Source organism: Zingiber officinale, chromosome 4A, assembly GCF_018446385.1.
Source record: "Zingiber officinale cultivar Zhangliang chromosome 4A, Zo_v1.1, whole genome shotgun sequence".
Lineage (NCBI taxonomy): Eukaryota > Viridiplantae > Streptophyta > Magnoliopsida > Zingiberales > Zingiberaceae > Zingiber > Zingiber officinale.
Genome location: NC_055992.1, coordinates 123,347,032 through 123,360,611, shown reverse-complemented (window position 1 = coordinate 123,360,611; position 13,580 = coordinate 123,347,032). Strand labels below are relative to the sequence as shown.

At 38.9% G+C, this 13,580-nt stretch overlaps 1 long non-coding RNA gene and 1 pseudogene across 1 annotated transcript; one reads left to right on the top strand and one right to left on the bottom strand.

Moving 5' to 3' along the window:
- Nucleotides 1-11,399: 11,399 nt before the first annotated feature.
- Nucleotides 11,400-11,922, bottom strand: LOC121973621. The gene is made up of 3 exons (XR_006109685.1): nucleotides 11,789-11,922; nucleotides 11,549-11,658; nucleotides 11,400-11,455 (listed from the first exon to the last, which is right to left on the bottom strand). It is a non-coding gene; the product is annotated as an uncharacterized LOC121973621 (long non-coding RNA).
- Nucleotides 11,923-12,129: 207 nt separating this feature from the next.
- Nucleotides 12,130-13,053, top strand: LOC121972734 (annotated as a pseudogene).
- The last annotated feature ends 527 nt before the right edge of the window (nucleotides 13,054-13,580 follow it).

Genomic DNA, 13,580 nt, shown 5'->3' with positions numbered 1-13,580 from the left:
TTGTCTGCCTAGACTTTTGTGAGAATCAGCATCTTGAATTAATCATGAATGCAAGAAGCCAAGAAGTATGCACTAATTGATAGGTCATGTGCTATATGTGCTCAGACTTTAGTTTGCGCCGTTTAACAATTTCAACTAGTTAGGTTATAAATCCTAAGACTTGAAATGATCATCCTTAAAGTGAATTGTCAAATTACACACTTAGAATTAAAAATCGACTATCTTAATCCTCTATTTACACTGGGTGCGAATGAGAGAAAAGATGAACTGTACTAGAGTTGAAACATGTTCTCCTGTTTAGGCGGATGATTTAGAAACCGTTTGTAGAACTAGGCGGAACGAACTTTCCCAACAATGGTAAACGCCCAAGAAAAATCGTTTGTTGTTTGATCCTAGTGGTGGTCAACTCTCGCGGAGTTGCCACGAATTCATGATCATTGCGGTTGTAAACTTGCAGCTTTGCCGCGAGGCTGTAAGCTAGAGTTCCCAGCATTGTCGCTACGAGTTGGCTGGTGGTGGCCGTTTCTCTTTCTTTTTAGTGTGTTTTTTTTTTACTTCACATTTCTTTTCCCTTTTCCTGTGTCATCCTATTTTCTAAGCAAACCTGAGTACTGCATAATTGGATCACCCATCCTACAACCCATGACCATGCCTTTTTGTCGACATTATAGAGAAGACCTTTTCCCTGATTCCAGGAAGTAAAACATATTTGATCGTCCTGCGGATGACCAATATTATGAGTGGTTTACACACTAGATATATATTATGTACTGGACATGTCCTCTTTGATGGATCTAGTGGTTAGTGTATGAGATATTATCATAATGAATTCTGAAATTTGAATTTTGGTAAAGCTGAGGTAAATACCTCCTTTATGTGCTAGTCACTATTCCAAACACTAGTAGTCGCCCGTGATTTATCTCTTCTGTGTTGGCCTTGGGACGAGTTGACGGGGGTGCTGGGGGCGAACGTATTCGCCTTTTTGCCACAATATTATATACTGAACTCTCATACTTTTCATTGCACTGTGCCCCCATGGACAAAGATAATTTATCTAATAAGATATCACTCACCCCAAATATTCTAGTGTCGTTGACCCCATGATAAGATAAAGATAGATAAATTAAGATATGCAGCGACCTCTTAGGTGGGAGAGTATAACCCAAGGCGATAAAATTCTCGAGAATTGACTCGTATCAATCAAATAAAATTACATCCGAGTAACAACTACCCTACGCTCGTGGGGTCAAGAAGTCATGAGAGTGTGTGACACAGGTGCAAAATTTACATTTCACCGGTCCCTAGATTCGATTCCATCTTAAGTGATAAATCTTTATCTACTTATCACCACAGTTATACTCGTAGAGGCGAAAGTGGCCATTTATGCTATCATGGTAAAATTTAGAAATTTGGCAATGATACGCTAAGTGAAAAAAAACTCACAAAACCCTCCATGAATGAGTCATCCATCCTACGTGGAAAAACAACAAAATGGCATGAAATCTTACTCACAAATGACACTAACCCTCCTTTGCTCTTCCTGTGTAGATATCTTTCCTCTTGTCCGTGCCCCCCGCCCTGGTTTCCTAGGGTTTACCCAACCTGCCGCTACGATGCACGAAACCCTCCTTCACTCTTCATGTGAAGATCTCTTTCCTCTTTCTCGTGTCACTGCCCTGGTTTCCTAGGGTTTACCCAACCTGTCGCTACGATGCACGGAACCCTCCTTCGCTCTTCCCGTGAAGATCTCTTTCCTCTTTCCCGTATCACCGCCTCGGTTTCCTAGGGTTTACCCAACTTGCCGCTATGACGCGACCAACCCACTCTGCCACCATCCATTTCCGAGCGGGTTCGAGATTTCCAAGTGTTGATCTCCTCCTTGGAAGGGCGTAAGTGATCCAAAAAACTCCTTTCGTCTTCTCTATCTCGTCCCTGGATTTATGCTGTGTTTTACATATTTTTAGCGGATTTATGCTATGTTTTGCAGATTTTTGATTCGAGATTTTGTTATTCATGTTACTATGGCCTGATTTATGTTATTATTTATTTATTTGTAATTCTTGCAGCATATTAAGATGTGTAGCTTAACATTTATCTTCTTTGTGCTTTGTATCAAAGTACCCATATCATTTCTTATTTTGTTGTTCATGTGACTATGGTCAGATTTAGTGACTAGCTTATAGATTTTGTTGTTCATGTGACTAGCTTATCATCAGTGATCGCAGCTCTGCGATCACAGAGCATATGTTATTAGAGAAATGATATGCTGATATTGTCAGATTTGTTGATATTTCACTAAAAGACAATATCTTGCAACATATTTTACTTGATCGCTCTGTCATCAATATCTTTAATATTCAATTAGGTCTGCTGTGTTGAGACCGAAATGTAGCTAGAGGGGGGGGGGGGGGGGGGGGGAATAGCTCGTCGCGCGCTTCGTGTTCTTCGTTGCTTGTTTCTTTGATGATGTGCAGCGGAAATACAAGAAACAACTACAACAAGCTAACAAATGGATTTTACTTGGTATCCACCTCACAAGAGGTGACTAGTCCAAGGATCCACGCACACACACACACCTCCACTAATAAACACTTCTTTTCGGTAACTACCGAAGGTGGAGAAGCCCTACAAGACTCTCAATACAGAAAGAAAGGAAAGAGAACAAAAGTATAAGCAAAGCTTACAATGAATACAAGAAACCCTAACCCTAGCTTTCTTCTTCTTGCTTTTGATCCGCCTCTTGACTTGGAAGAGCCTCCAAGAACCTTCAAGAACTGGCGATCTGGAGCTTAGAGAGAGCTGTGGAGTTCCTGTCGAGGATTTGGAGTGAACAGTGCTAAGTCTGCCGAAGAAGACGCACGCCAACGGCCTTTATCTGCGCCAACGGTCGAATCCCGATCGATTGGATTGCTCCCAATCGATCGGGGAGGCTTTGGATCGATCAACCGATCGATCCAGAGTGCCTCTATGCTCTGGGAATTTGCCTGGATCGATTGGCCCATCGATCCAGGGCTTATCGCGACAAATCACAGCTTCCCAATCGATCCACTGATCGATTGGGACCTCTGGATCGATCAGCCGATCGATCCAGCAGGCTTCTGTGCGCTCGCGACTGCCTCCCAATCGATCCACTAATCGATTGGGACGAAGGCTTCTCGCGAGGACTCCCCAATTGATCGGCCGATCGATTGGGCTCCAGCCAATCGATCGTCTGATCGATCCAGCTGTTGGTTTTTGCCCAAAACCAAGTCCCAAGCCCTTCAAACCAACATCCGGTCAACCTTGACCTGTTGGTACATCATGCCTAGCATCTGGTCTCCCTTGACCTGCTAGGACTCTCTCACCAAGTATCCGGTCAATCCCTTTGATCTACTTGGACTTCCACTAGATGTCTGGTCAACCTTGACCCATCTAAATTTCCCTGTGCCAAGTATCCAGTCAATCCCTTTGACCTACTTAGACTTCCACCAGATGTCTGGTCAACCTTGACCCATCTGGATTTCCCTTGCCTGGCTTCACTCACCAGGACTTTCACCTAGCTTCACTCACTAGGATTTCCATTTGCCTAGATTCACTCACTAGGACTTTCCTTCTGCCTGGCTTCACTCACCAGGACTTTACTTCTGCCTGGCTTCACTCACCAGGACTTTCCTTCTTCCTATCTCAACTGGTCAACCTTGACCAAACGGGAATTGTATCAACAATCTCCTCAAATGAACAACTGCACCTGCATTGTCCATATCATCTAAACCCAATATATTGTTAAACATCGAAACTCAAACCAAGACTCAAGCTTGGTCAACCAGGTCAACCTTGACCTAAGGGATATTGCACCAACATGCCGATCATTTTTGAAACTATAAATTGGCCTTATTATCATTTTATTATAGTCTTCATCAGTACTGTTCTTGTTCTTTCGACAGTGGTTGTGGCACTTCTATTTCCATACTTCGGTGAGGGTTCCTTCAATTATGTGCATCGCATCAGTTCTGCTAAGGCTACGTTTGGTAGGGTGTAATCTGCCTTATAATGTAATCAAAATTACATTACAAGACTGATTATTTTGTTTGGTTGAATTTTAAACTTGTAATGTAATGTAATCTGGATTACAAAAGATAGTGAAGTTTTGTAATCTGGATTATAAAATAAATACTATGTAATCTGATTACATTACGAGGTCACCGTTTAACTAAAATTAAAATGTCAAATATATCCCTAGTCCGCCGTCGGTCGCCGTCGTCGTAGGTCACCGCGAGCCACCACCGCCACTGTAGCAGCCGCCCATTGCTCGCCTACCGGTCGCCCACCGCCGGTCGTTATTGGCCGTCGGCGGACTTAGGCTATCGACGGGACGCCTATTGCCAACAACGGTCGCCGGCGTCGACAATTGTCGGTGGCGACCGACGGCTGCCGCTAGTTGTCGGCGACGACCACTAGTTGCCGGTGGCGGCCGGTGTCTCCTGCTGAGGTGCGACGGCCGCTAGTAGAGGTCGCGAGATATTTTTGTCATTTTATAATAATACAAATTACATTCCTAAATAATGGACACCAAACAAAAAAATGTAATAACTCTTGTAATCAAAGATTGTAAACATTATATTACTAAACGTAGTAATGTAATCAAGATTACATTATATTACAAATTTAATTACATTACAAGTTAGATTACATTACACCCAACTAAACGTAACCTTAGTTTAAATTAACCTTAAAATGTTTACTTTTTTCATATAATTTACATTAACTGATATGAAAAAAATTGCACGACAAAGGAACAAATATTTATGTCTACTGACTCTTCATCATCAACATCTTTCACTCGAAGGCGCATGAGTGATGCACAAGGTGAAACTTCTCATATATTATGTTATTGTAGGTTAAGAGCTAATCTTTGGACATAATGGAAGGAAGCCAATCCAGAGAGACGATTTTTTTTCATGTCCAAAATTTAGAGTGAGTTTTCTTTATATAAAATTATTTCAAAACTAATTGTATTTATATATTTTTTAAATATTAGGTTCTAATTAAGATTATTCAATATTCAGGAAAGGGATGTGACTTCTTTTTATGGCATGATCCAGAATTGTCAAAGAGAACTAAGACAATTATTAATGATCTGAAGAGGGATAACAACAAATTACAGATGAAGATTAGTGAATTGAAGAAATCTAATATGTACATCGAAAGTGCAGTTGATTGCAATGGTCTCTGGGAGAATGTGAACAACTCTGTTACTATGAAATTAAGTGATGCAATATGTTCATTGAATAGGAAGTTTAGAGTTGCTATCGCTGTAGTTGTGTTTACTTCGATTGTGATCATTATGAGATGGTTGATGTAATTTGCTATAAGGAGCAAAACTTCTATTAACTTTTTAAATTCTATATTGTGTTTACTTGACTACTAGTTGAAGTAGACAATTTGTTCCTATTGTGTTTAATACTTGCATTTCAAGCATGGTTGCATTTTATTTGGAGGCTTTGAATTAGCTCAGTTTTTTACTATACCATGGTTGATAATGTAGTGGCACATTACTCTTGGATGGTGATGATTATGAGATGGTTGATGTAATTTGCTATAAGGAGCAAAACTTCTATTAACATTTTTAATTCTGGTTTGTGTTTACTTGGATTGTGTTTACTTGACTACTAGTTGAAGTAGATAATTTGTTCCTATTGTGTTTAATACTTGCATTTAAGTGCATTTTATTTAGAGGCTTCAAATGAGCTCAGTTTTTTACTACACCATGGTTGATAACGTAGTGGCACATTACTCTTGTCTTAAGCTTCTACTATGCTGGATTGGTTGTCTATTGAAGCACCGCTTATCAATGCTTAGCATTTCATTGGAAGCTTAAAGGAAACCACATAAAATTTACTCTTTGCTAATACTTGTTAGTTATCTGTCTCCCTGTATGCCACATCTGCTACTACAAACACATGAGGACTTATCTTGCCTAATGGATGTCCTTTATATTGGGTCATCATGTGAGAATTGTTGGGACCAATGTGCCCGCTAGAGGGGTGGGGTGAATAGCGTTTCTTCGTGCTTGCGTTGATTTGCTTCGTCTTGATGAAGATGTGCAGCGAAAATAAAATACAAGACTCATACACCGCTAACAAGTAGATTTACTTGGTATCCACCTCAAGAAGAGGTGACTAATCCAAGGATCCGCACACGACACGCTCCTCCACTATGAAAACCCTCCTTCTCGGTCGCAACCGAAGGCGGAGAAGCCTTGTATAAATTCTCACACACACAAACAACTCACACAAGAAGAAGAAATACAAATACAAGTACAAACACTCTCTTCTTGCTTACTTGTTGCTTGTTGTTGCCTCTTGAACCTTGAGAGAACACTCCCAAGAGCCTTCAAGAACTGGCGGTGAAGATCGGAAGGAACTCGTGTGAAAGTCGCTGAAGATCGCAGGAAGAAATCGCAAAGATCTACGGAGAAAAACGTTTCGCTCAGGCTTTAAACAGTGCTCCCAATCGATCTAATTCATCCCCAATCGATTGTCATGTCAGCACCGCTCCATCGCAGTCGTCCATCACCTGCATCCTGCGCAACGGTCACTTCCCAATCGATCGACCGATTGATTGGTACTACCTGAATCGATCGGTCGATCGATTTAGAACCTTTCTGTGCTCTCGCGATAGCGCGAGAACTTCTGCTGCCCAATCGATCGACCGGTCGATCGGCAGCTCCCAATCAATCGCCCGATCGATTGGGAAAGCCTCTGTGCTCACGATTTCACATCCCAATCGATCGACCGATCAATTGGGCCTTCCCACAATTGTAGCACACCCTCAATCGATCAGTTGATCAATTGGATCCTGGTTCAATCGATCGCCCGATCGATTGACCAGCTTGGACTTGACTCAAACTCAAGTCCAAAATCTCTAACCCAACTCCTGGTCAACCGTGACCTGCTGGGTCTCCATGCCTAGCATTTGACCACACCCGACTAACCTCGAACTAGCCTTCTAGCCTCCTCCATCAGGCTTGCGTCCCTCGAATATCTCCCATCCTTCACGCCTTGCCTTCAGGAGCTTCCTTCGGCCTCATCCTAGTTGTCGGATTATACTACCACACTCAACCAACCTCGAACTAGCCTTCTAGCCTCCTCCATCAGCCTTGCGTCCCTCGGATATCTCTCCATTCTTCACGCCTTGCCTTCAAGAGCTTCCTTCGGCCTGATCCTAGTTATCGAGTTCTCCTTGCCAAGTCACACTAGGACTTACCTTGCCATGACCACATGCTTGGACTTACAACCTTTGCCAAGATAACACTTGGACTTTCCAACTGCCTAGCTCCTCACCAGGATTTTCCTTGCCAAGCTCCTCACTAGGACTTTCCCGTTGCCTGGCTCCTCACCAGGACTTTCTCCTGCCTAGCTCCTCACTAGGACTTTCCCTTGCCTAACTCCTCACTAGGACTTTCCCATTGCCTGGCTCCTCACCAAGACTTTCTCTTGTCAACCTTGACCTACTTGACTTGTATTCTCATCAACCTGGTCAACCCTTTGACCATCTCCATAATCAACCTGGTCAACCCTTTGACCATCTCCATAACCAGACGATTGCTCCAGCAATCTCCTTATATTGTCAAACATCAAAACTCAAATCCCGACTCAAACTTGACTCAACTCAAGTTTCGTCAAACTGGTCAAACTTGACCTAGGGAAATTGCCCCAACAAGAATCATATAGATGGCTTAACCTTTGAAATGGATTTGTAGTAATTAGAATATTTCCTGTGTAAGTCTGCCATGGAAATGCTTATCAATATTAGAACAATATACCACAAAAGTAAAACATACAATAAATGAGGTAGAACATACATAAATTACGTTGCACATTTTTTTTACCTTTTATCTTTCTAGTTTATATATGATACTCAAATAAATCATATTGATCTCAAAAATACAAATTAATCCATAAAAAAAATCAAATGCCAATTACACTAATTGCCTTTTGCATAAAGAGCCCAAAAATAACAAATTAATAACATAATGTCTTTTACTGAAGTGTATTACATAAAAACCTAATTGCATTACAATCTTCAAGTCAAAAAGAACCTAGTACAAGTGTCAACATAAACCTTAGAACCCCTGTGAAGGCCAACATTACAATCTTCCTTGTCTCTGAGGTGTTCTGCCAGATACCCTATAACCTATGAAATTGTTCCAGTGATGAAGGAATCAGAAAGGGTCAGGAAAGTCAGACAGTATAAAAGAAATATTTGATAAATTCAACTTAAAACAAGTTTGCATATAAACCAATCAAAATCTTAGAGACTTGCACAACTTGAATTAATATAGTTGAGGATTATGAAAAGAGGACTTTATTTAGGTCTATATAGGAATCCATAACTAAGAAAATGCAAGACTTTTAATGTGCATAAATCATTCTGATAAAAGGTAGCTAGAAAAATAGTACTCGTGGATTTCATAGTTTTAACATCATATTATTTCCAAAATGATACATGTACATTACCAAAAAGAACAACAAGTATGATCAATTGTAATTATATCAACAGAAGCAAAATCCAAAACCTTTCTTTCCAATTTGGACTGGACTCTTAAATAAATGAAATGTATAATTACCAATGAAATGTAAAAACATGCTTTCTAATTTTGACTGGACTCTTAAATAATCTCAACAGCACCCATTTCTTGTCAAAATTATCAACTCTAAATGCATATTCAAATGAAATGTAAAATGATAAATTCTAAATTCAAAAACTTTTATGCATCTAACTTACATTTTGACTGGACTGATCATCGATTATACTTAGAGAATTCAAATTTAATAATTCATCTTACTTTTTATCAACTATAGAACCTTGTAGATAGATGTACTTATGTTCGATATTAACAAATAAAAAAATAAAATCAATTATCACCAAAACATAACACCAAAAGCAAATTTCATCAAATATACAACCAAACCTTTTTCTGAGACTTTGTCTTCGCCTTTTTCACAATATGCTCAATTTTGGATTGTTTTTGTTTCGGTGGTGGACGCCCACGAGACCTTACTTTTAGAGGAATGTGAAACTGTTTGCTCTCATTTCTTGATTCTTATGTATTTTATTGATGTCTTGATTATCATCCAATGAATCACCAATATTTATATCCATAATCTTTTTTTGGCTTATTTCAATATCCCTGTTAAAATAAAGCACCTTTCATCATTTTTTAACCCAAGTTGCCCCACTTCTTGTAACAATGGTTGAAGATTATTATATCTTTATCGTTCCTCTGCATGATGACAAGAATCATCATAAATATTGGTGATTCCTTGATATCCATGTTTAATGTCTTTGCGCTATCGTTTCAATATATAATTTTCTGGAACTATAGTGACATTTCTTTTCACCAAAACATATATTAAATGTCTACACATAATTCCACGAAACTCAAAGAGACGGCACAAACACTTTATCTAACATTGTAACTCATTATATTGTACCCAAAAAGAAATATTTTTCTGAGTTACTCCCTCTTTCCCATATATAGTTTCCGTCGCCTCAAAAAAGAGTGTTGCCCCTTCTTGCTTCACAAATGAAGTGTTACAAAACATCAAAGCTCACAGTTCATCTTGAAACAACTTGAATATTTTGTTAGTGTAAACACTTTGAAACTGTTTTTCAATTGGATTGACACTAATAACTGGAATGATTGAATTGAAAGATGCAAAATCAGAATTATCTTCCTTTTCAATCTTGCTTTTCAAAGTATTGCTATATTGTTCAATAAACTGCTTCAAAGTTGTTTTCGAATGAACATAATCATAAAAAAATGCATTCATACTTTCACTTCTTTGACTTGTCGACATCCTTGCCCAAAATTTATCTTTCATATATATAGACATCCACTTATGACGAATTTCCACTACAACAAAAACCCTCATAGACATCGGTTTTCCACCGGTGTCTATTACATTTTCGACCGATGTCTACGAAGCCGATGTAAAAGGTCTGTCATTTTAGACATCGGGTTAAAATCGGTGTAGTATCACTTAACGACACCGGTGTTTGAATCGGTTATTAACCGGTGTAGTATCACTTAACGACACCGTTTCATCAATGGTGTAAAACCGATGTAATATTATATGTTAATAACACCAGTTTTGGCAGCGGTATACGACCGATGTAATATTAGTTAATAACACCGGTTTTGCAGCAGTGGAAAATCGATGTAATATCATTATTTTTTAACAGCACAAATTTGATTTCCGAAACCGACAGTAACAAAAAAAAATACACAAATTACACAAATATTCTTCATTCAACAGTATCCATAAAATACACAAATATTCACAAATTACATAAATAATCTTCTTACAACAATATCCATAAAATACACAAACATTCTTTTTACATCAAAAGCTAATAGATATCAGAATCAAGGTAGAACATTCTTTTAACAACACATCAAGGTAGAACCGCACTTCAAATGTAATATAGCATGCATTCAGCCCACTCAAACCGCACTTCATCAATTTCAACTCTGGAGTACTTTATATTTGTAAACTGTAAAAACACATAAATAATATATTAGTAAATCAAGACCAAAAATCATAGTTGAAAAAGCAGTAAGAGCACCAGGTAACAAGATGAGTAATTGGAATGCTTAAAAAGAGAAACGTTCATCAATTATCTCAACCACAAATAAATAGAAAGAAGAATCATAGATGTAAGATACTGATATAGTCCAACACCGACACAAATTCAAAGAAGAAATTACCTATCTTTGTAAGCTGAAGCCAAATTTGCATGGGCTTCTGGCACAGTTGGTCTGATATTCACAGCACGTATATAATCCTGAATTGCTTCAGTAACTCTACCAATCTCCTTAAATGTGTTCCCTCTATTGACAAGACCATCAGCAGCAGTCTGCGAAGAACTTCATTGTAACAGGCTATCGCTTCTGCATAATTTCCCTGGTGTAATACAAGAGAACTATCAATTTCCAACTAGGGGCAAAGACAGCAAAGAAGATGATAGACAAATTATATGACTTTCTTCCATTAAATGAGGCAATATGTAGTAACTCTCAAACTAGCAATGAAAAAGGCAGATATAGTACTCTACCTGTTGCAATAGCCAAGTTGTTGAAGGGCGCAGATATCCCTGTTGTAACTGCTAAAGTTGCCTTATAGAATGATGCAACAACACTCATCATGTTGCTGCATGAAGAGAAGTTTCATTAAGGAACAAAAATAAATTATCCGCACAGTTGTCATCAAACATTTCTAAAGCTTACCAATCCATGTATATGTTGCCAAGGATTGACAATGCTTGTGGATGGTTAGGTTGTAAAGCAAAGCATGACTTGGGAAAAATTATTAAAATGAAGTTATTCAACAAGGGAAAAAAACTTAAGAGAATAAAAATATCCAAATTAAAAAGTCACCCTATAATGTCCAGCGTCTTTGAGAGCATTCCCCTTTTAATGTGCAAGAAAGTCGATCATTAACTAACCTGGCTCACCATCAAGAAGGATACCACATTTTGACATATTAGACCATTATCAACTTACCAGATTATTGTAAGCTTCAATAAAGGTAGAATCATAGTTGATAGCTTGCTTGTAATGCAGAATTGCCATGTCAAGTTGACTTTGTTCATAATAGATGCCAACAAGGTTTCCTGTGTCCAGATATCCCCAATGCATAGTTGACATAATAAACTCTCTTCAGAGCATAGTTTGCAACAAAGTTATCCACAAAATCAAAAAGAGATTAACAGTCCAGTGGAAAAATAGGAGTTATTGAATCACGTAGCATATTCCAGTGAAAGTATTCTGCAACAGTAATGTTATGAAGAACTTGAAATAAATAGAAAATGATTAAGAGTTCACACAAACAAGAACTACACATAGTAAATAAATTTCTCTTCTTTTGTATGCAAGTCAACAACAAATCATCATGTACTTCAAAAATCTACAATATCCACAGTTAACAACAAATTAACCATGCTTTTTTAGCGCATAACTTGTGGCAGAGAACAATACCACACAGCATCCTACCAAAAACTATTATATGATTCCTCAAGTCAAAGATGTCACAATAGTTCATATTTATACTCTATCAACCTGCATCCACAAGACCTACTAAAACAATGAAGAATGGCAATAAACCATTTGTCTTCCAAAAAAGAAGCAACTCAATCAAGACTTCAAACATCGAGGCCTTGTTCAGACTCCAAACATCGTTAGCAGCTAACCAAATCACAGCAATCAAAGCTAACCGAATCACAGCGTTAATGCTAGTAGAACAATTATCAGCTGGTTCGTAGGAAGTGAAGGCTGTCGCAGCCCGTGAACTCCGATTAATGGCAAAAACCGGGAAGGAGAATGGGTCTTTCATTGCAGAGGGTGGAGCAATCCCAGCTCTCTACCGGCTTTTCCGATCTACAAATCCAGTTGCTCAAGAGAATGCCCTGACTGCAATATTGAACATATCTATTCATGATGAAAACAAGAGAAAGATTATGGAGGAGAATGGTTGTTTGGAATTAATAGTATATGTTCTGAGATATGGGTTAACTACTGAGGCAAGGGAGAATGCAGTTGCTACATTGTTCAGCCTCTCTGCTGTCCATGACTTCAAGAAGATGATTGTGGATGAGCATGGTGTTGTTGCAGCACTAGCTAATTTGCTGATGCAGGGAAGCCCAAGGGGAAAGAAAGATGCAGTGATGGCCTTGTTTAATCTTTCGACCCATCCTGAGAGCTGGTCCCAAATGTTGAATATGGGAGTAGTTTCAGCCCTGGCGGGAACTTTGAGAGATGAAATTGTTGCTGAGGAGGTTGCTGGAGCTCTGACATTGCTTATGAGGCATCACATTCTAGCGCAGACAATTGCAAGTGAGGATACTGCAATCACAAATCTGGTAGGGTTAATGAAAAGGGGCACCCCTAAGGCAAAGGAGAATGCAATTGCAGCTTTGCAAGAAATGTGCAGACGTGGAGGATTAAATGTGATACATAATGTAGCTAAGATGCCAATGTTTAATGGTTTAATTCAGACCATCTTGCTCTGACATTGTTTACCTGCATCAGTACGAAAAACTGATTCCATAGCACACCTTGTTCTAATAGTACATGATCTGCTCTCCAATTCTTCTCTTATCTACTTATAATAAGCATCAACTTTGAGTCAAAAGTTTACAAAGAATGAGTTCAAACACTCGGGGAGAGGCAATACCTTGTCGACGTAGCACTGTGAACGTGACTTGACAGTGAGCCACTGTGGACGGCCGAATAGCTGAAATGTGAATGGAAGCATTAGAGAGATCAGAATAAGGGAGAAGGGAAATGGAGAAACAAGGATGCTAAGTTGAATAAGCTCTAGCAAACAACAAAACTTTTGACAACACAGAAGATACATCACTAAGCATGTAACATGCAACAACAAAAGAACAATCATTCCTAACCATTCCTCCATTTCATAGTACCTGAAACACCACAAGTATCACAAATGAACAATCCACAACAACAAAAGATTTTTTTGTTTGTTTGTTTAGAATTGAGGCATCAATGGTAGTTGCCTCACATGTGAAGGTCTCTG